Genomic DNA, 21,776 nt, shown 5'->3' with positions numbered 1-21,776 from the left:
AGCTTGTTTAATGTGAAAGTTAACTAAAATGTGCTAAAGCTTTTCTTTTCATTGTTGCAGTTTTTCAAAACTTAAAAAAAATCCCTTATTAGCTGATGCAGTTTCTAGTTTGGATGGTGATGAACAAACAATCTATAGAAAATGTTTGCTTTTGTGTTTGTTTGGGGTTGGTTTTGTGGCTGAGGCATCTATTGCTTTTCCTTTTCTGACTGGACTGCAGTGTTGTTTCAAACCAGACATTATGAAATTCAAGCTCTTTGGCATAATTTCCTCCCTTCTTGGTGCTGTACAAACTTAATTCTCTTCAACTGTGTCTCAAGATTATTGAATTATTATTATATGTTTTAGATTTCAAACGTCACATATAGCCAGATTGCCCTTCCAAGTAAAAGTGAACACAGTGTATGGTGTGCGTATGCTCCAAACGTAATCCTCAGATGGTCTAAAAGGCAGCAGTGTTTTCCCAGAATCCCTGTAACACGAATTAGAGCAATATCAATTTTAGAAACACTAAAACAGACCCTAATAAACTTGTTTGAATAGACTCCCGATCTCCAGCCTCCATCCACTGTGCTCAGTTTATAAGACCATCCTTTCTGCCTTTACTGGTGCTGACTATTGGGATGCTATAATTAATTTTGCAGGCCCATCACAACAGTCCCTGAGCATAATTCAAACAGAGGAGCTGAATGTACACCTCAGTCATCACCCTTAATTAACTCGTCCTCAGGAGTGCCTTTAGGTCCAATTCTGGAACAATTTTACAGATGGGCAAAACCCATATGCACTTTGAACTAACAACCACTTCTGAAGGCACAACAGCTCCTGTGCCTCATCTTATCACCTCAGTCTATCCTGTCTCTGTTACAGCGACATCGTTCAATAAACATTAATCAGAGAAGACAAAAATGTCCCTATCACAAGAGCAGATGGGACGTGTAGACGCTGTGGAGTCAAACTGAGGTACGGCTGCCTACGCAGATAGTACAGATAACACACAGACCACGCTGGGCTCCAGGGCTCTCCCAGCACACACCAGCTCAGACACGGGGTAGAGATAGTTGCCCTGGGGTCGTGCCCCCAAAATCAGAAAGTCAGTGACAAAGGCAGAATTAAGCACGAGTCTCCGAGGTGTTCAATGCTGCTGCCTTAAAATCTGTCTCTTTCTCTGATCTCTCAAGCCTTCGGTATGCAACAGGAATACCACCGTTAGTGACGATACTCAAATTTTCTAACACTTCCAAAGTGAACGTCAGGCGAGCGCGTTAGGCCGAGCAGCGCTGACCCAGCTGGTCAATCAGCGTTGCCTCTGGACCRCATTCACTCCACACCGCTATGTGCAATAGGCCGACAAAAAGATTATGGCAGTTCAGATTGCATAATGAGGGCTAACTGGAACTCAAGTCATGCGGCTTTCTTCCAAATGCTAAAAATCAAAATACATGTTTGGTTGAACAGGCAAAAAAGTTATAACGAGCAAGCCACTGCTTTATTCCCTTTTTAATTTTCCTGTAGTCATCAGAGATACGTTGTTTCACAGTGGTTTTATTTTTCCAGCTGCAGGATCAGATATGCACTAGCCTACACAGTTTTGACTCCTCTGACTGATCTCTTCTTAATCTTTGGATTTGGCAGGGCTAGATTCCATGCTCCGGCCGTAGCGGCCCTTCTTTCCAGCTGTGTGCATCTGAAATCCTTGCAACCAAAATAATAAAGGAACTTCATTTTTACGTCTTTTTTTAATCTGTTCCTTGTATATACTTGCTTGGTCATACTGATATTCTTCATATGTAATTGTAAACATTTCTAATTCAGAAAAGCAAGGGAAAGCAAATCAGAATTTAGAAAAATAAAACCGCTAACAAGCTCATTTCGACCCTAACCACGCGACAGCCACTGGCTGTTCAGGAGCCACGAGCAGGACTTCCTGCGAAGACCACCGAGGAGCCTGCTGCTGGAACCAGCCCAGCCCTGCTGCCGGCTATCACGACATCGCCTGTGCCTGGCTCTGAGTCAGCGCTCGCTGGCTGCAAGAGAAAGGGGGGAAGAAACAGGCCAAAAAAGAACAAGAGCCAACAGACCAGAAAACAAAGTGTCCCTGGGACCCGCCTCGTAGGGCACCCCCAGCTCTCTCCCTCTTTCACGTTTCTCTCCTTTTCCTGCACCGGCCTGGCTCCGCTACCAGCTGCCCGGGAGCAGGCAGCTGACAAAGTGCATCCTCCTGAGCTTAAATCCCGTAACAAAAATGTGAACGATCTAAGAAAGGAGAGCAGTTTGTTTCTTCAAAAAAGAAACGGAAATCATTCTCTCGAAGATTTGCAACACGTTTTTCAGAAACATTTGAACGCTGCCTTACCAAAACATCGTGGTATTCAGAACAGGTGGCTTACAAACCCTTTTTTCTTTATAATTTCCTTACAAAACTACCTTTTTTATCTTTCAAACTGATGTGAAAATTACAAAAAGAAAACAAAACAAGTAGGAAAAGTGTTTATTGGAGGAGTTACAGTCTTGAGGAATATTCTCAAAGGAAATGAGTGTTTAATTAAACATACGAGGCAGCGTTTATCCAATAGAGAGATACTTCTGAAGTACTAACGGCTGTTTCCTGGCATACATTACTTTTGAATATTCGTGATTTGTTTATTTCGGATACTGTGCACTTCCACAGGCATGATGTTAACAGCACATGGAAAGGTGAGGTAATAGTTAAAGTAATGCACCAACCGCTACTCTAATATAACTTCCATTTCAGTAATATCTTTCAGTTTCCTGTTGAAGACAGGAATAAATTAAATCAAATTGCACAGGGATGCTTTATCTGCATTCAACAATACTACTGTTGATGCTGATCATGTGGAAAACTTACGATTTTTCAGGGTTGCCTGTGAATATGCTTAACAGAAACAATGAAACGAATAAATGAAATATTTAATGCTTTTATAAACTCAAGAAAAGAATTAGCAGATTTGTTAATGAAAACTTATTTGGGTAAAAAATTGCTCCCTTTAGAATGAGTGCTCTTTATTCAACCTTTCAATGTCAGTTATCATTTTTAAAACAGCTTGACCTGGAAGCATACAGTTAAAATTGTGGTGACTGTTAATGACAGTTTTATTGGACACTATGCTTATAGTTCACATTTTGAGGTCTGTATGTAATTGATCTTTCTACCCTACATGAGAAACACTGCAATAAGTTGGTTGCAGCACCACATTATAGATATAGAGAAATAATAATGATGTCACCTTGAGATTCAAAGATCGTGGAATAGTAATAGTCTCCTAGCTCATTCTCCCAACTGTGATGACCTCTCCAGTACTAAATCTTAACAGTCTCAGCATTATTTTTGAATTATTCATGCTAGCCTTTTCCCTCACTACAAAATCAAGGAAAATGAATGCATCATGCTCTGTCAGCTCCACAGGTATTTTGGTAAAAATATAAAATGTTATTTGGTTTCAAAAAATCCGTGCAGCAATACAGGTCACTTGCCTATTCTGAACAAAAACAAAAATTCATATGCAGAAGGCAGGGAGCACATTCATTGCGAGTCGGAATGAGGCATTTCCAGCCACTGAAAGTTCTGAAACCTGCATTTTGATTAATTGCATGTTCATCTGTAGAAATAAAACAAGAATTAAACAAGCATCAATACACACAAACCATTTTTCAGTTACTCTGACAATGCAGCATTGCCATCATTTCAGGGACTGAGCGGGATGACAAACACAGCGAATTACAGATTAGGAACTGAGAGCTACTTTTTCAACATTTTATTTACAACTCAAATTAGTGATGACGTTTGGGTCAAGCAGTAAGAGCAGTAGTAAAGAAAACAGACATTTCTTGCATTACATTACACTGAATTACAGCTGCACAGTAATGACAGTAAAAAGACAACTAGTTTGTTCTTAAAGGTAGCAGGCTGATAACTCTTCTAGTTTATCAAACCTAGAAAATAAGAGAGAGCTACAGTTTTATTCCAGTGATGGATCTCATAAAAAGTGCACATGGGAATAAAATAAAATGCATGTAAATGTAAACTCAAGCAGGTATCCTGATTCATCTGTAGCTGGTGACCTTTAAGTTCATGATGAAAAACAAATGTCAAGCTTTCAAAAGACAGGAGTATCCCTGGCTTTGCTGGGGATTTTGTATGCTATCGCACAGACTGTATTAATTTAGTCTGGCATCAATAACCTTGAAATCAGGATTTTGCACTAAAAATCTAGTTTTATGTTTATTCAGAAAGCAAAGATAAAAGGCGACTTTATTTTAAGGGACCCTCCAGTGGCTACAGGGCAAGTGCAATGTAACATTACTGATTTTGCCTACCTTGCTATTCAATGCTAGCTCCCATGGCAACAGATTTTATATGAATACAAAGAGTGTGATGAAGATCTCCCTTTATTTTGCACAGAGTTTAATTATGGAAAAGTCTCCTGTCTGTGGAGTTATCCAACATCATGAAATAGAATACACTCCTAGAAAGCCTTGGTTAAAATGAGCCGCAGGTTCTCAAGTCTGGCCAGGGAAGAACAGGAGGACCTCGTTTATCTACTTTTGCAAACAGCAGAGACGTTATATAAGGTATCTGTTTATACTGACACAAACATTTTAAACAGACTAAGAGGGGAATATCACCCAGTTGTTAAAGAAATAACATAGGATCAATTAATTACTTCTCTAACTCTAATGAAAAATGCTTTTATGCTACCATTCTCTCCTCCATTAGTTTATAAGCTGAAAGATAGTCAGTCTGAACGTTTCACCTTAACATAGAAGGGAGAACAAAACATTTTTTCATTTTTTTCTCGTTTTGTTTTTGTAGTTACGTGAAAAGATTTACTAGTTTTCCCATACATCCTCTTTGTTCCAGGTTATAAAGGAACACTCTTACTGTGATGAATTTCATGCTTTATTTTAAAGAAACTAAAAAGCACACATATGTCAAGAAGAACAACAAAGGCATCAGAAAATCACTGTTTTTAATCTAACTGAACATCAGCCAGGACTGTCCTTACTTCAGCCATAGTGCTGCTAACACGCATAGCAAAGTGCCCCAGCAGGTGAAAAAAAAACATTACCGAGCAACGGGCAGTCGCAGCTAAGCCTAGCTATATCAAGAAACCGAAGACAACAGGATGCACACCTTCCCTCCACGCAGCAACTTTGCCACTGCAAACGAAGTCAATTATGGTTATGTACAACCCAGTTTCTTCTCAGCCCATAATTCATACCTATTGAAATCAAAGGGAGCTTTGCCATTGACTCCAGCAGGAGAAGGATTATTCCCTTCACTTGGCTACTTACAGAACAGTGGATACTATTTTTCTACTTTCCATTCCCCAAAAAACTATTCTGCATTTAAGCGTTAAATATACACTCTGTATTTCACACACTTCTGCATTCATTTGGTGCTTTGCTAAAAATGGATGGAATAAGGATTCTACTACACTGAGAGAAGCAGCCAGACTTTCAGTTGTTGTTGTTAAAATACTTTGATGCACAGACATGCAATATCTTTTGAAATTGTGCAGGGTCTTCCATTAACAATGGTGGAGTCATTCCATCAGCGTGTTGAATTTTCCTTTTCTGATGGCACATGGACATGAAAGAGAATCTTATCTGTCTGCAACAGCAAACACTGAGGTTGGATCCAAAGAGAGCCGTTCAAAGATACCACCACGGCTCCTTTTGGACAAAGGCAGGCTGTCGCTGCAGCGAGAACCAGCTCCGTCCACGGAACAGGCTTGCGCTGGCAGGGAGGTGGGCTGGGTGACCTAATTGCACTTTTCATCTCCAACGTCTGTTTCTGTGATAGCCAGAGTTTATGGCCTCAGTGATCAGAGGGTATTTCAAAGTGCAACGTGCAGTCTCTCACTGCACGGTGACAAATGACATTTCACTTGGAAAAATGCAACCTAATATATCTAGGGAAAAATAATCTGAAACAAAGGTACTCAATGGTAAACGGAAATCTGGAAAGAAGTAAACGCAAAAGAAACGTGAGCATGATAATACACAGCAGATTACATATGACTTCTCACTGAAACACACATAAAAGTTTTCAGAATTGCTCATGGACTTCTGAAGATGCATGAACAAATTGCCACATCAGAGAAGGAGACTGGTTATGCTTCATTTTGTGCCTGGCTAGAGTGTACGGAAGTGTGTTGCACGCAAACCTGAATGCCTTTTCTCACATCCATTGCTATTCACCTAATTCCTAGCAATACTCCTTACTGATAGAAATACACATATCAGAAGTCAGAAAAATTCAACTTCTCATTCTTGGCCACTAAGGTAAAAACCAGCATCACAGCAAGTTTAATGAACTCTTTTTTAAATTCCCTTTTCCCTTAATTCCACAAGTAAGCATCTATTTTAGGCCCTTGATGCAACACTCGTCAAATATTTGTGGATAATTCCTATATTTCTGCTTAGTCTTGTAAGCCCAGGCCTGCAGAGGTATATAAATGAATAGGCCTAGATCCAAACAGGTTTTAGGCTCTAATTTCTATTTTAGCACTGAACTTCCACTGATTTGAGGGAAAAAAAATATATATATATATATATATATATATACACATATAAGCGTCTCTGGATGTGAGCTATAGTCTCACTGTTAGTTACATCTCTCTTTAATCTTTCTTTAAAAGTTTCTCTCTCCCAAGATGTAATTGTTTTTTACCGCTCTTTATTCAAGGATACATATATTTCTTTGAGCATATGGGATGCCTAAGAAATTTTAAAAGCTAATTCAGTTTAAAAAGGATCATAGAGAACTGCACTTAGATATACCAAGCCCTCTTCCTTCTTTGCAAAATAACTGGTGAATGAAGGGTCCCAGCAAAGCCAATGCACAGTCACCTAGTTGCACTTCATGCAGTGTTTCTTTGTACAGTTTCTAGATTGCAATATTTTTTCTGTGCCATTTTGCAAATGCATGTCTGCATTTTGCTTCCACATTGTATTTGTCATTACCCCATTTCAGATATCCTTGCTATTTGGGTCTTTTGTCCACTATAATCAAATATATGGTTTTGGATTATACCATACAGAAACTGAACATTTTCAGCAAAATTCCATTTCATTTTCCTGTGCTCATATTTTTAAAGTAATTAGAGCCTGGCATTTTTTTTTCATCCTCTATCATGTCTATATGTTAAATGTTTGATTTTGCATTTATCAAAATTTTTTTAAAAATAATTACTTCCTGTGTCTTGAGTTTCCTTCACACTTCAGTGGAAATGGGTACTCCCAGCGCTGATCAGAGAAGCAGGTGTGAAATGAGCTGATGTCTGAAAGACCACAATTTTCAGTAATTGTTCCTAATACAGAATATATATTTATATATATATATGTTATATATATATATAATTTTATATGAAGCACAGTGATGATTTTATTCCTGTATAAATGTCATTCCCACATATTAAGTTCATTTAGACTAGCAGAAGTGAATTTTTCAGGTGTCTGCACCTAATTTTAATGTTAAAATTCAGAATATTTCATGCAAAGATAATGACAGAGCCAATTTAGCGGCAGTGCAGTATTTACTAGATACTACTGCAAATACTAGGTCCCTCCTACTATTGCCATACAGTTAGCTAAGATAACATTTTAGAACAAAATCTTCACATGCTTTTGGGATGTCATGAATATTTTCTTAAAATTTGAAAATGTCTAGAAACATGGATGTGAAAGCGAAGAAACATGACCGTCTCCTGTTAACTATTTACCTGCAACTGTTGTCAGATAAATGCCACTCAACATCCRAGGTCAGCTTAGTTTCAAATAGCGTTCTGCATTCCTGAACCGCTTCCCAAACCTTGGGAAGGCAAAGAGAGGAAAACAAATAGCAGATGTGGGAATTGGGAAAAGGAAATGGTCATTTTTCCAGCATGGGTCATGGAGAATAGATTAGTAAGTCCAGGATAGTTTAAACACGCTGGCACGAGCAGTAGATGCTGGCCTTTGCCCAGGACAAACAGTGCCAAATTCGTGAGAGTATGGCGCTTTGCGCATGTGGCCGATCGCACGCTGCCAGTTTCGAGTGGTTATCCACATGCCACTTAAATGCCCTTGGCTCTGAGCCACATGACTTCAACATTTCCTGACTGCACGTAGGGGCTGCTGCCGCCGCGGCCGTGGCTACTCGGCAGGTCTGCGCAAACAGCTCTGCGCGGTGCTGAGGGCATCTCGGCAAAGCCGACGATGCGGTCCCCCGTGCAGGCACACCTCTTGCACCACGCGGAGGAAACAGGTCCTGCTTCCAACATTTTTACACATTTTTAATATTAAGGCTTAAGTTTAGGATCGCAGCATGCATCTTCATCTTCTTAATTACAGGCAACACTAGTAACAGACTGATGGTATGAAAGCAGGTTTGGGAGAGCAAGGGCATGCTGGAAAGCATCAGGTGAACTCTCGGTAGAGAACTGATYTCATTTTTATGTTTTATTGATACAGTAGCATGTGATGCCACTTTAGGTTGTGATAAATCTAGGGGATAATAATTTAGTTCACTAACTCTGAACTGAACAGGGATAGTAATTACCTCCCAGTACCTTCTTAGAGTCATGCAATATTTGAGCCACATTCATAACGAGGACAGATACAGCTAGGCTAATGCCATGAAAGCGAAAATACAGCTTTGAACACATGAAATGTGGACGAGCTACAGTGGAAGCAGAGACCACCCAGTCACCACACAATGAATGAGATGTCATCAATTGTATCCCACAGCTCAGGATGTTATTTTTGTGTGGGCCACAATCAATTATGTCTGGACAAAATGACTACACTCACTTTTTTGGGTCTCCAGGAAATCTTTGTTCAAATTGAAGATGGTTTTCTAACAGGCTCTGCTCTTTACCCAATTTTCCAGCTGAGTTGACTGAGGCACAGGCAGGTCAAAAGGCTTACCCAAGGTCAGAGAGTGAATCAATGAGTTAGGTCAGATGAGATCTTGGCCTGTTCTTAGCTTTTCATACTTTACTGTTACTGCTAGATCACCATTAGAACTAGGTTAACAAAAATGTCATGGATGTGCTTTAAAAATATATATTTTTAAACTTGTTATTCCAATAAGAATTAAGCTCTTTAGATCGCACACCATGTAAGATTATGTTTCAAGAGGTTACTCCTTYACTGCAAGGAATTCAATATCCAGTACAATGTACAATTACCACCAGGAGAAATAGCTGTACTACCATATGAAAATAATAAAAATGAAGAAAAGTAAAATTCACAGATCAAATACCAAAGTCCTCACTCAGGTCAAGTTYTCCCTGACTTTAATTGTATTTTGCCTTGGGTAAAGGCTTCAAATTTGGCCATAAGTTAGTACGTTGATCCCCTGGTATAAAAGGTGCTCTATTTACTTTACATTCCCTGAAAGACACTGTAGAACTCAAGCAGCAGTTAACCTAAAGAGAATAGCTCATCTGAATGTGAAGGAACGACGGCAYATTTTGAGAATAACGCTGGGCTACCTCTTCCAACCAGCTGCTACGTGATTTGACACGAATTCCTGAGCTGAGGCAGGGGACGCAAGCAGCGCGGGGCGCATCGCTGGCCCGCGGCACGCCTGGGCACCCGGCACATCCTTCCTCCCCCACGGTGGTTCGTTGCTGTCTCCCATTCAAACACATCCACAAGGAAGTTTCCTACCAGAAGGAATAGCAAACATGTTAGACCACATCTCGGCACCATGCCTGGGCTGGGCCCCAATCCGGGAGCGACCCCAGCGCGGCGCAGCAAACTCGGCGGAGGGCTGAGCTGTGCGGGGAGCAGCGGCTGCAGGACGGGCTGCTCCCGACCGGGCGGGACGGCGTTGGGGACCCCGGAGCTGACTCTGCTTGAGCAGGAGGTTGGCCTGGAGCCCCCCGAGCTCCCTTCCCACCTGGGTTATCCTGTGATCCTATAATATCACTGTGTATTCTCCTTGTCTGGACAATTATTCTAAGACCACTACAATGTGTGCAGCCCCCAGCTACTCCCCTTTGCTGCTAGCCCCTTGCTTGCCAGCTCCCTGAGCACATGAAGACACGGCACACAGAAAGAGGGATATATTGCCTTTTTCCACCATGGGGATGGTAAGAACCATTTTCTGAGCCTGATCAGGTCCTAAATAGATAAGATATGCAGGCATAATATTTTGGGAGGCCATTTGAAAAGTTTTGCTTAAAAATAACTTTTTTCACAGCAATTATTACATAAAAGAACAGAAAAAAGTTAATCAAATTGTCTTCCTTTTTTCTTCAGTCATGTTTATACTAGAAAAAACAGAGACTTCTTGTTCTGGGCTTTTTGCTTTCCAGACAACCTGAAAAGAACGCTTTGGAAAGTCTTGTCAGGAATTTTGTTTTCCCAATTTTCGGATGCTGGCAGACTCGGTAACAGAAGCTCTCTTGGAGCTCTTGGCAAAGTTCAGCAACAAGGAAGCTGCACCTCCTCAGTTCTCATATAAAGATCAAAGCAATTCAGTGGCAACATGAAAAGACTGTATTTTAAAATTGACAGGATACCCTTAAAAAAATTAAAAGAACCAGCTGAAAAATTCTGGGAAGAGCGCATTTTGAGCTTCAAGCAAAATAAAATAGCATCTAAAAAGCAGTATTAAAAATACCCTTAGATTCAGGGGAAACATTTGAATTTGTCCAGTGTTGAAACAGTACATTATTGATAATTAAAATGTTCTCTACTTCTTTTTTATACTGTATAAAACTATTTTGGGATAAAAATATTCAACCACTAGATTGGTTAAATTCTGTTGATTTTTCTTTTGCACTTCTCTGCAGGCCAGTTAGAGCTGAAAGAGACAGGTGATGGCAGTGATATTGAAGGAGGCAGAGGCAGCCTAAGAACAGAAAATGTAAGAACTTTTAAAAAAAAAGATTTGCAAATATAGGACACAGAGGAGTTGTTCATTGGCTCATCCTGATTCCTGGTACCTAAAAATACTATTAAAAATACAAATGTTATCTCCCTTTTCACTAGTACATCTTTCTTTATTGTTCTGCAGGCTTGCTCTGGAGTTGTTTTTGCCAATGTCTCATTTTTGTCAGAACTGTGAGTATACTGAGGTTTCAACATATGCCTGACCTTTTCAGGGTGCACATTTTTACCTTTAGCATCTAGGGACTTGCTTATGCTTGAAAACTGCTGCAGGTTAACTTGAATTATTTCATGTTAAGGTGCTTAATGTCACAAACAATTGTTTTCTTGTGTTGCAGGTCAGCTGGCATTTAAATGTGCATTATTAAACCTATTTAGAAAGCTGAACACGGAATAGATTTGCCTACATCAATGTACATGTGGAAGCCGCCCCATCTCAGCTGTGCATCTGTCACTGGCATCACGCACCAATTTGCTGATCGGGGGGGAACCCAGACCCAAGCCAAGGCCACAGTGAAATGCAAGAATTCTAGATATAATCTAAGACTATTATGAAACAATTCATGCTATGGAGAYATTTAGAAAAAAAAGAGAAGATAAAATTACTCATGCTCCTTTAGATCACCACAGATTTCTATTTACCTCACAGTGCACATTATAATATTATATGCATGTTAATAAAAGAGACCAGAAGTGAAAATAGTGCCCTAATGTAGCACTGAAGTTGCAGAGCAATGCAACTTTCTCCTGTGGCTGAACAAGGTTCCCACTTCCACTTAGTTTGTAGCGCTATCTCGGCAAAGAGGTATGTATCTTCCCGGCTTTCCCTTTGCCTTTCTAATGCCTCAGGGAAACACACTTTAAGTATGCCTTCTTTATAGACGTATATATAGAGGGAGCCACTAGCCTGTCTTCGCTAACCTGTTTTATTACCTACAGTTCATTTACATCCTGAACTAGGACAGTATTAACAATTTCCCTGACTTGTCAAACAGCAATTCCTTGTCACTTTCCCTTTACACAGACCTCGGGATTCCCATCAGTGTGAATGGGAAAGACTGGAAAATATCACATCATTGTGTAGCTTATCCGAGACTAAAAAAGCTCCAAAAGTAAAAAAAAGGCACATTTTGTTATCACTGAAACAGATACTGTGTTTGGACAACAAACTCATTGTTCATTAGCTCTTTTTTCTCATAGCATCTAACATGATGATTGCAAGCTGGACTGAACACTAATTGGGTATCTGTCCAAAATACGTTGGAGAAAAAGATGCTTTAGAAAGATAAAAACAAAGAAAATAGAGCCCAAACACGTGATCAAGGGAGCAGAGAAAAAGACAGAGAAATACCTAGATTCTCACAAGCACAACCGATACGAACCCTGCGGAAGCAAACAACTCTCCTGAAGAACATACTGATGCTGGACTGCATCAGAGCTTTATACCAAAGATTTCTGCAACCTGAACCCATCTTCCAGGCAGTATTTTCCCGAAGGAGGTCATTTTCTCAACATTCAGTGACATTAGACAACAAAGACAATGAAGAGCATTTACCTTTCTGCCTCCCTGCAATGAACAGGCCTTTGTTCCACCACTCTACCCTCCATCTCACGACACCACTTGCCATGCACACCAGTTCACTAGGCTGAAAAGGATAAAATTATCTGCATGTGACAGTTTATTTGGTTTATGGCCTTCCTGGATTTTGCATGGCATTCAATATACTCATATATCCTCACAACATTTAATTTGTTATTTGTTTAAAAAATTAAAAGGCTTAACATTAATGGGTTTTAGTCTTGCACAACTCCTTAAAATCTTCACCACCATGGTCATAAAATTCATATGGCACTACACGGAAATCCACACATACGCTATAGAAGAATCTACATGTAAAGTATACAAAGATCCCCACCGGCATTATGACAAAATGCACACGTGATGCCTTGTGAAACACTCACAAGAGCCTGCATACCCACAAGGATTGTACAGCCATTATAATTAAAGCCTCATGCAAAGGCACCCGCGCTGTTCTCAGGTGGCCTCTTGCCTCAAAGCAGGAGGCCAAGGCTTCCCTGGCCAACTGCGCAACTGCAGCACTTAGTGGAGGCAGCATTCAGCCCGTCTCTCCCACCTCATCCTACGAACGTTGACAAGGCTCTCAACTTGTTCTCATGAGTCTCTGCTGCTGCAGCAGTCTCAGTGTTTTCTCGGTCATATGCCATGTAGCTATGCTAAAGTTCATGTTTTTGTAGCAAAAAAAGGCCATTTTTATCTGGGAACAGCGATTCATATCACATGATTCGTTTTTCACAGTCCAGCAACCTGACAACAAGCCCAGTGAAATCAATGAGAGTCTTCTCATCAGCTTCAGAACACATTTTAAATAACCAGTAATTTCTTTGAAGAAAGGTGTGATTCTTCGAGCTTTATATGCATAGCTGTTCCTGTTAAAGCCAAAAGAACAGTAGCCATTTTTTATCCGGCAATAGATGACTACACCTACTTGGCCACAACATCCGTCAGCAATGACTCAGTTTTTCAGGTTGTAGCTAACCACCACAATATAGCACTGAGACGTCCGAGCTGCTCTGACCGAGCTAAGTCTGGGAAAAGAGCAAGACAGCTACGCAGATGGGGAGCCCACCTGGGCTGTCAGGGAGCCGTGAGGGTGACGGCAACGCAGCGAGGCAAGGCCCAGGGCGAGAGCCCCGCTTGGAGGCAGCTCCCGGGGAAGGGGGCAGCACCCCAAACCTCCCAGCGCTCCTGAGCTCTTCCCCGCAGACTCTGCTCCGGCTGCTGTGCTGCAATCCAGGCTTGGGCCTGGGTGCTTCTCAGCTGCTGGGCACTAAACAGTTTCATTAGCTCTGGACATCAGGGCTCGAAATCCAGYGTTGCCAGTCACCTCGGTAATGGAGGGCTGGAGACTGGACTGTCTAACCTCCTAAACGACTCTTTGCTTTCCCTAAGCTCCGCAAGCACACAACTGCTTGCCATCAAATTTTCACTAAACCATAAGGACAATGTGAAAATGTAGGCAAGCAACAAGTTGTTTCTGCAAAAGCGCATTACCTGACAGCAAAATGACAAGCTATGCTGGTGTACAGAAAAAAAAAAAAAAAAGCCTGTGTCAAAATGCTTTTTCCGGTGTTGATATCTGTACTCTGTCATTTCAGTTATCCCAGGTCCCTTCTACATCCTCCACTTTGGGATTAGTGTCTAGGTTCTGGGGAGATTCTCTCTCTTACTCACTCTCTCCTGCAATAAGTTCCTTCTAGCTCATCGGCATCTTAGTTGAAGGTTCCCATATTCAGAGAACAATTCTATTTTTGGTTCCTACTCTTTTGCTGTGTATTCATGTCTATTACGCTGTGCTGCTGCCATCCATTCCTATTGCACTGATGACAACACATGCAGGCAATGGGGGGGAACTGGACTCCTTTAATGCAGACCTTCTTCACAGCAAAACAGACGCATTCCTACCTGTACAGAGTAACTCAATACTAACAATTTTGACTGTTCTTTAGTGTCTGTGTGATGAGGTTTGCTAGCGCTCTGAAGATTACACAAGGCTAGAGTTACACACACGGTTTATAAAATGACACAGAATTCATACATTTTACATAGACAGATTCCCTAAAGTGTCACACCGCATTTTAGCATCTGAACCTACTGTGATTCAGTAAAAGAATCCTGCTTCTCTGCAATGGATCTTAGGCTCTGCAACCTCCTACACATGCATATATCATTATTGACTTCCAAAAGAGTACTGTTGGCTTGAGGGACAGAAGTGTACCTCCTATAATGGTATATACTACATTCTGCAGCAACCTTTCTTCTCATATTTCAGAGTTGAAAAAGGCCTGTCAAAAAGGGGCTATTATGAAAGGGAATTTGAAGACATTCATAAACATCTAGACAGAAAATTGCATTTTCAATATGAGAACCTCAATAGTTAAGGCTACATTTGGGAGATCACTATGGCCCTCTTATTTTCTGCTTACGCTGTCAAAGTTTGAATTCATGTTGGGTTTTTGAGCAATTCAAACAAAGGATACTTTCATAAACATCCATTTCATAAACTACAGCATATCTAATTCTTTGGGTTCTGAAGGCTGAGCTGAATGTAGTGTTTGTAGTCTACTGAGAATATGTCTGGAAAACATAAAACAATCTACTAGGTAAGTTACAAAGCTGTTGACATAAGGAATGAAAATGGAAATTCTGTAGTAGTCTCCTACATCCACAGTTTTACACTATACTTTGCCTGATGTTAGTTGATTGGTGCAGTATATCTCGATGTTAGTATCCCATTTCAGAAATGTTCTGACATTATCTATTTGGCAGTTTGAAAAATAGTATCAAACTCCCAATGCATTTGAGCACATGTTTCAACACAGCAATCATAATATCCATTTCCATTGATGCAAGAGGCAGGTTAGTACCAACTTCAAGTGGCTCCATTTCTAAGATTACAATATGCGATTGTACAAAATACACACACACACACACAACATGCACGCACACACGCACACCCCCTTGGACATGCACACACATTACTTTGGCTAGAAAGACCAAGAGGAATTAACTTGATTTAATTTCCAGTGCCTCCTGGTAAATACAGAGGTTCATGGAGGAGCAAGTCTGCCCCTACTAAGTAATTGATGCTGAGTTCTTGGAATAGCATGGCACGGATAATTGCTGGCAATTTCATCCACCCATGACGTAGGAACAAAAGCAATGAGGAATCTGCGTTCAGAAAAAAGGATTATTAAGTATATTTTTCAAGTTATTTAAGATGATTACAAAGATGAGCATATCTCTAAACTGACTGTAATAATCCAGTATTTTGAAGGATTGCTCTGTTGTAAATATGTTTAAAATATCTCAATAAGAAAAAAATATATGCTGTAAATTTTGCTGTAATATTTATTGAAAATGCTTGAGCGTCATTGGAATTTGCCAATAGCTGCAAAAGCTCCATTAAATATAGGACTCCAGGCACACTTAACAGGAGATTTATCAGTGGCCTTACTTCACCAAAATTTTTTCTAATTTAACATTTATGAGCTTTTTTATTACACAAATTTCTCTGTAGTTCTGTTATAGATAGAACCTATTTGATAGATAGATTTGACAGATATTTATTACATCTTGTATTGTATCTATGTAGATGAAAGTTCTGTCGGTTAGCTCCACCAATATTGTCAAAGCATTTTCCAACAATTTCTGGAATAGGGCAGCCAAGAGATAACTAAACCAACTAAAGTAGGGCATATGAAACACCATAACTTTTTATGCTTTTGTCCTAAAGAAAATGAAGCCAATCTCTGCTAATATCCCTTTCATTTACGTGGTTTGCTACTAGATTTCCCTAAAGGCATTAGTGGCTGGCAAACAACTCCCAGCACCTTGATTACAGGAAATGATATTTCTCCCAATGCCAAGCTTCTTCATAAGCACTGAAAATGGTTTGCCTACTAAAATACACTTTCTTAACTTAACAGTAATTCTACACTTCAAACCACCCAATTTCCTTCCTCTCCCAGCCCAGGAACCAGTTGTATTCCTGCTCAATATATCCGGACTCCTAACTTATTGTTTTTTCTAGAGATGGATCTATGCTTCCAAGTTCAAATGTGGAATCAAATCCACACTTGGAGACTGCAGAGATACAGACTGTTCAAATTTTGATGCAAGGAAAATATTCTCCTCTTATTCTCCTCTTATTAAAGTAGTTCTTTAACAATCTTAGTTGTTATTGAAAATGATCTGGCATCATCAGTGATTTTTATAGGTCCCTATACTTTGCTAAAGATAGGCCTCCCAATCTCAAATCTGCTCCAACCCAGGCTGCAGAATGAGCCCCAGAAAATCATACTTCTTCTTCAGTATTAGCCCTCTTACTCAGTCCTCATTTCTTACGCTCCCTGAAGAAGATAAAAGTCATATCCTGCATTATCAAAAATCAACTCCTTTTAAAGTTCCCAGAAACACTTGCACTCATTCACACATACAGGACATAAGCCCTACTTCCCCGTGACCCAGATGCATACTTCTCAGCATTTCACACCAATTAAAATATATGGACAAACTCCCATAATGTGCTGCAAACAAAAATCTGGTGGAAGAGATGATTTCTATTATTAACAACCTATTCTGAAACCCGATTCACAGCGCTCTTCTCTTTCTCTCTCTCTCTCTCACACACACACACACACACGCACACACAGAGTCCTTCAGGGACAATTAAAGCACTAACGTGCACACACCAAATAGTGAGATGTGTATTGACAAGAACTTTCCAGATCTACATTTGCAGGACACATCCCTGCTGTTGAAAAAATGCAAGTGTCTTGGCAAACAAAATCACAGTTTATGGTTTCCTTCAGCCTTTTTTTTTTCTGCTGATTGTAAATGTTAAAAGCAATACTTATTTACTTGTTCAAGGGAATTCATATAAAGTTACATTACGGCATTTATTCACAGCTGAGGAGGTTCATGTGCAGAGGTCGCATGAGCACAGGATGTGATCAAGGCCAGATTCTGACTGAAGTAAGGCACATTGGCAGAAATATATTATGCCTTTAGTCCAATCTGACAATTTTCTCTGGGGGTAAATTCAAGAACTACAAGTGAGGTCCAAATCATAATGATTTTGAACACTACGTCTTTCCTGAGACTCCATCTGTTTCTATCTCAAACTAGCAAGAGGGTAGTTACAGCTCCAATGCCCAACTCTGTCTTCCAGAGCAGCCGCTGCAGAAGGCAGCTGCCTTCAGAGGTTAGTCCTTAACTTAGAATGTAATCCACATTGGAATTTTGTGAATTCACATCTCAAGGCCTTTAATAAAAATCTCCTTTCTTAAAGTTTTCCATTCCATTCTATTACACTCTATAACCCTGAAATTTCATATACCAGTCTTAGTTTTGGTTTACTCAGAAGTAAACTCATTTGCTGTCACTAGAAGGGCACTGAACTATTTTGCACTGAACTGCAAATAGATGTTCCAGTTTGGGGAAAATATTGTTCTGTACTTGAAAGCAACAGACTTAATCATAAATAATCTAAAGAACTGAAAGAAAATGCCTTGAATGAAAAACAAAGACATGGGGCAACATTTAAAAAACATTTTAGAAATTCTGTATCTTATTACAATATTAGTGTTATGAAAATTTTCCTATAAGCTTTAGTATTAGTGAAGCAGACTGGATGTGTCATAAGTGAATGCTGTATTTTGAAACTCCCAGAAAGAAAATTAACWCCTAGTGGCCCTTATAGACAATTTAATACAAATGCCTGAGAGTATATACAAAGTAAAGTAGCAGGAGCAGGCCTAAGTACCTGGAAAAGGGGGAATAAGTGTTCTGCTGACACCGATGTTATTGACCAGTGATAAATCTTATCAGGAATATTCTTCTCAATCGTGCTCTTGTCATGAGGGACAGACTAGGTGGAAATTTGAAAGTTCAGTGGTTGAAATTATAATGGTATTTACCTAAAAATAAGAAAGATTAAAAACTAGACAGCAGAAGGATTAGAGGAGATTTGAGTAAGATGTTCATAATTCTGAAGGCAGAGTGAATCTGATCAGGAGTATCCTTTTTACCTTGTTTGCTAACAGAAGAATATGACACTCAGCTAAGTTAAAGTGCAGTACAGAGGAATACTCCTTTACAGAGCAAACAAATAACTTCTGGATTCACTACCAAAATCCAAGCCACCAGGTTTTAAGAAAGGCTGGATATTTTATACTCCCTATTCAAACCTGTTGTAATGAAAAACTAAAATCATATCGAAGACAACTGATTTTCATGCTTCAGGCAAAAAGGTGATCATCTTGGGCACGGGGTCAGTAAAGATTTATATGGATTCTAGGGAGGTTTCCACTGATAGTAAAGTTTCAGGAATTGGGTACTTTTGTGAAAAGGATAACAAAAGGATAACAAACATGACAGAGGAAAGATTTCACTCATTTTAGCGGTTTCCCTTTAATCTTGCATTCTAGTATTTTCAAAATAAAACAAATTCCTTCTTTTAAGAGATGAAACACTTGACTGAAATTTCCAAAGTGCTTGAAAGCATGCAGTAACATTCACTAATAATTGGGAGGCATTAATGAATCTTCCAGTCCATCAACTGAAACTATTGCAAACATCCTATTTTACCCATTCTCTTGCCACTCACAACTTACAGGATAGGTGCAGACAGAATAAGACTTGCTCCACCTGAACTAATCCCAGAAGTGGAGAGGAACATAGGGCAGAGAGGCAATTTCATGCACAGCACTGCATTAAGCAACTATACAGCTTCTTGTCCTGGTTCAGATCTACATAGCTCAGGCACATGCTTGAGAACAGCCTATATGTTTTAAGGTTCTGTAAATCCGTAAGCATTTAATTATACAATTCATAGTCAACTGTAAAAGCAGTCCTTCAGAGACTTCATTGCTAACCAAGTTTTGCTTTCAAGCAGTACTGCTGTCAGCACTAACATCTGCCATGGCCATGCTGGTTAGTAGGTTGGGATGGTTTCTTTCAGTTGTGGACTTCATGAATGTGATCCAGGCCTTTATTCACCTTTCTATTCAGTAATGGCAATGTGTTCAATATGGAGGTACTGCTAATTCAAACCAGAATTGCAAGGGAGTGAAGAGAGCAGAAGCCCACCTCCTAAGCAATTTATCTTCGCAAGAGTACATGACAGAGTACTCTGCCATCTGTTTATACTGGCTGCTCGTTGGTTTCTGAGTGGCCTTACAGCTTGGAAGTGCTCTAAATGTTTAAGACCAATATAGTTAAGAGACAGCTTTCATCACCTGTCACAGCTGTAATCAGTAGGCATGCTTATGTTGGAAGTCTTCCTTAACTGGAATACTTGGAACCTTACAGAAAATTCCTGTGAGTCCCCAGCTTTARAACATAATCTCCTTCTCAACTGGAATAGGCCAGACCGACCTGCAAGGCTTATCTTTATATCGATACTTTGAATGAAGAAAAGGCAGGAAAAGGCCTGACAATTGTTCAGGAAGAGGAGAATTGCTGAGATTGGCATTCATAGCATTTGGTTTATAAACAGTTTGCAATTTTTTGTCAAGCAGCAGATCTATCCCTTATTGCAGAAATCTACACCTTGCTTCCCTTTAATTCATATCATGATATTGGACTTTAAAACGTCTGAGAAAAAAAATGATGAAGGCTTAAGATGTTTGATATTTACATTCTAAAACAACTATCTCCAGAGTATCCCATCCAGTCCAAAGCTTACTGATGCGCAGAGTTCAGGTAGCAATGAGTTCATCTTCACATAAGCCACTGCACTTGTATAGGGCACGCAACGGTAGTACCTTTTAATTTACCATTTATCCAGGCTTCATTAAAACTAGTGAAAAGCTTCATTTTCTCTCATCAGCACATATAGCCTCACACAGCTATGCAATAGTTTGAACAGTTTGTTCACTCACAGCTACTGTAAAGGTTCAGTAATAGAGTTTAATTCTAAATGCATAAAAAAGTCAGAAAGTATAAACCAAAAGTCTCTAATTGGTTGTAACTTATAAACATGGAATACTTTTTCCACTATTTCTTTATTGTAATATACAGGTTTTGTTGGTCAAAGGCTGTTTCACTGATACACTGTTCATATCAAGCCCTTTGATTTATATATTGTTAAACCCTTTACATTAAATGTTATTCATCTTTGTGATCACTTCTATCTCACTCTAAATTTTCATGTTTTACGTTTGGAGGTTGCAACTAGCAGCAGGAGACTGTGGAAGCTCTGGACACTTTTACCATCTGAGACCGATTTCAACAATGATTTTTGGCCAATGCCTCGCCTATCTACATGGTAAAGAAAGTAAAACACTGTAGTAAACAGTCCATGCGGGTATTTCTTTAAGAGATGGCAGGTTAATGGCCCAGAAAGCAAAAGGGAGAGCTAGGTACGGTGTTAAAAATATTACCTCTAAAAATAGCAGGAGTGCCTCAGTGCTACTTCACAGCCACATCAGCGGTTACCCTTTTGCAAGTCTGCACCTAGCGCACCTATGGGAAAGGTGTTTTCAATCGCATTGGAGAAACTCCCTCATTTTGGTCCAGATTTTGTAATTTTTTTTTACAACCAGATCTAACCATTCAGTGCCATTTTTATTTACAGTGCTCTATTCCTATGGAAAAAGAAAAAAAAAGGATTTCGAAGATTCTTTAATGACTTTTTAAAAAACTTTCTGAGCTTTCTGAAGTGGAATCCTGTGTTTTGCCACAGCTTCCGAGTCACACAAAATGATCGCTGCTGATACAACTGAGATTAAGACTCGGCTAGCAAAAGATTCCCTGGCTTGAAAATAAGCGATTTCTTGTTGCAAACTTTACTAGCACCTTTTTCCTGTTTTTTTTTTCTCCTTTTTTATGCTCTCAAACAAACCCCGCCCTACACTTAATTTCCTCCTCCACGTTTCGCTCCATCAGCTCCCTGCCTCCTCCTCTAAAAAACTGTGTTTGCCAAACACCCCCTTCCGCGAACTCCTCAGTTTTCACTCGCCGCCCCTCCGCTCGCCTCTCGCCTCACACAAACGAGTGGAAAAGGACGGATTACCTGACGCTGTCACTCCCTGTCCTCCTCCACCATCCTGCTCCTCGGTTCTACCAGAATAAAGGACAGGCCGAGTTAGTTTGAGGGGGAAAAAAACCCTGAACGGGGGCACGTTTCAGTCACAATTTGGGGGGGGGGGGAACCTGGGATACGGCACGTTTCTGTCAGCGGTCTGAGAGCGAGGGCGCGGGAGCCGCGGGCGGCCCCGGGCCCTGCTGCGTCATGGCCGCTCGGGCCTGCGGCGCCAACGGCCGCCCTGTGAGGGGCCCGGGC

General features: G+C 40.2%; 1 protein-coding gene and 1 long non-coding RNA gene across 3 annotated transcripts in view; one reads left to right on the top strand and one right to left on the bottom strand.

Annotated features, from left to right (window-relative positions):
* Positions 1-6,649: 6,649 nt before the first annotated feature.
* Positions 6,650-21,733, bottom strand: LOC112966027. 2 transcript variants are annotated; one of them, XR_003253475.1, is made up of 3 exons: positions 21,647-21,733; positions 21,507-21,553; positions 6,650-9,677 (listed from the first exon to the last, which is right to left on the bottom strand). It is a non-coding gene; the product is annotated as an uncharacterized LOC112966027 (long non-coding RNA). The 2 variants fall into 2 exon arrangements; XR_003253474.1 differs by lacking the exon at positions 21,647-21,733 and adding an exon at positions 20,875-20,956 and having other exon boundaries at positions 21,507-21,567.
* Positions 21,342-21,776, top strand: part of MGMT (O-6-methylguanine-DNA methyltransferase) — a 191,522-nt gene continuing 191,087 nt past the window's right edge. The window contains exon 1 of the mRNA XM_026065666.1: positions 21,342-21,577. The gene's annotated coding sequence lies outside the window, so the exon portion shown is untranslated. The remainder of the gene's footprint in view (positions 21,578-21,776) is intronic.

The sequence above is a fragment of the Apteryx rowi genome, unplaced genomic scaffold (assembly GCF_003343035.1).
Source record: "Apteryx rowi isolate R43461 unplaced genomic scaffold, aptRow1 scaffold_23, whole genome shotgun sequence".
Classification (NCBI taxonomy): Eukaryota; Metazoa; Chordata; class Aves; order Apterygiformes; family Apterygidae; genus Apteryx; species Apteryx rowi.
The sequence above is the reverse complement of the archived record's forward strand: the minus strand, read 5'-3'. Positions and strand labels throughout refer to the sequence as shown.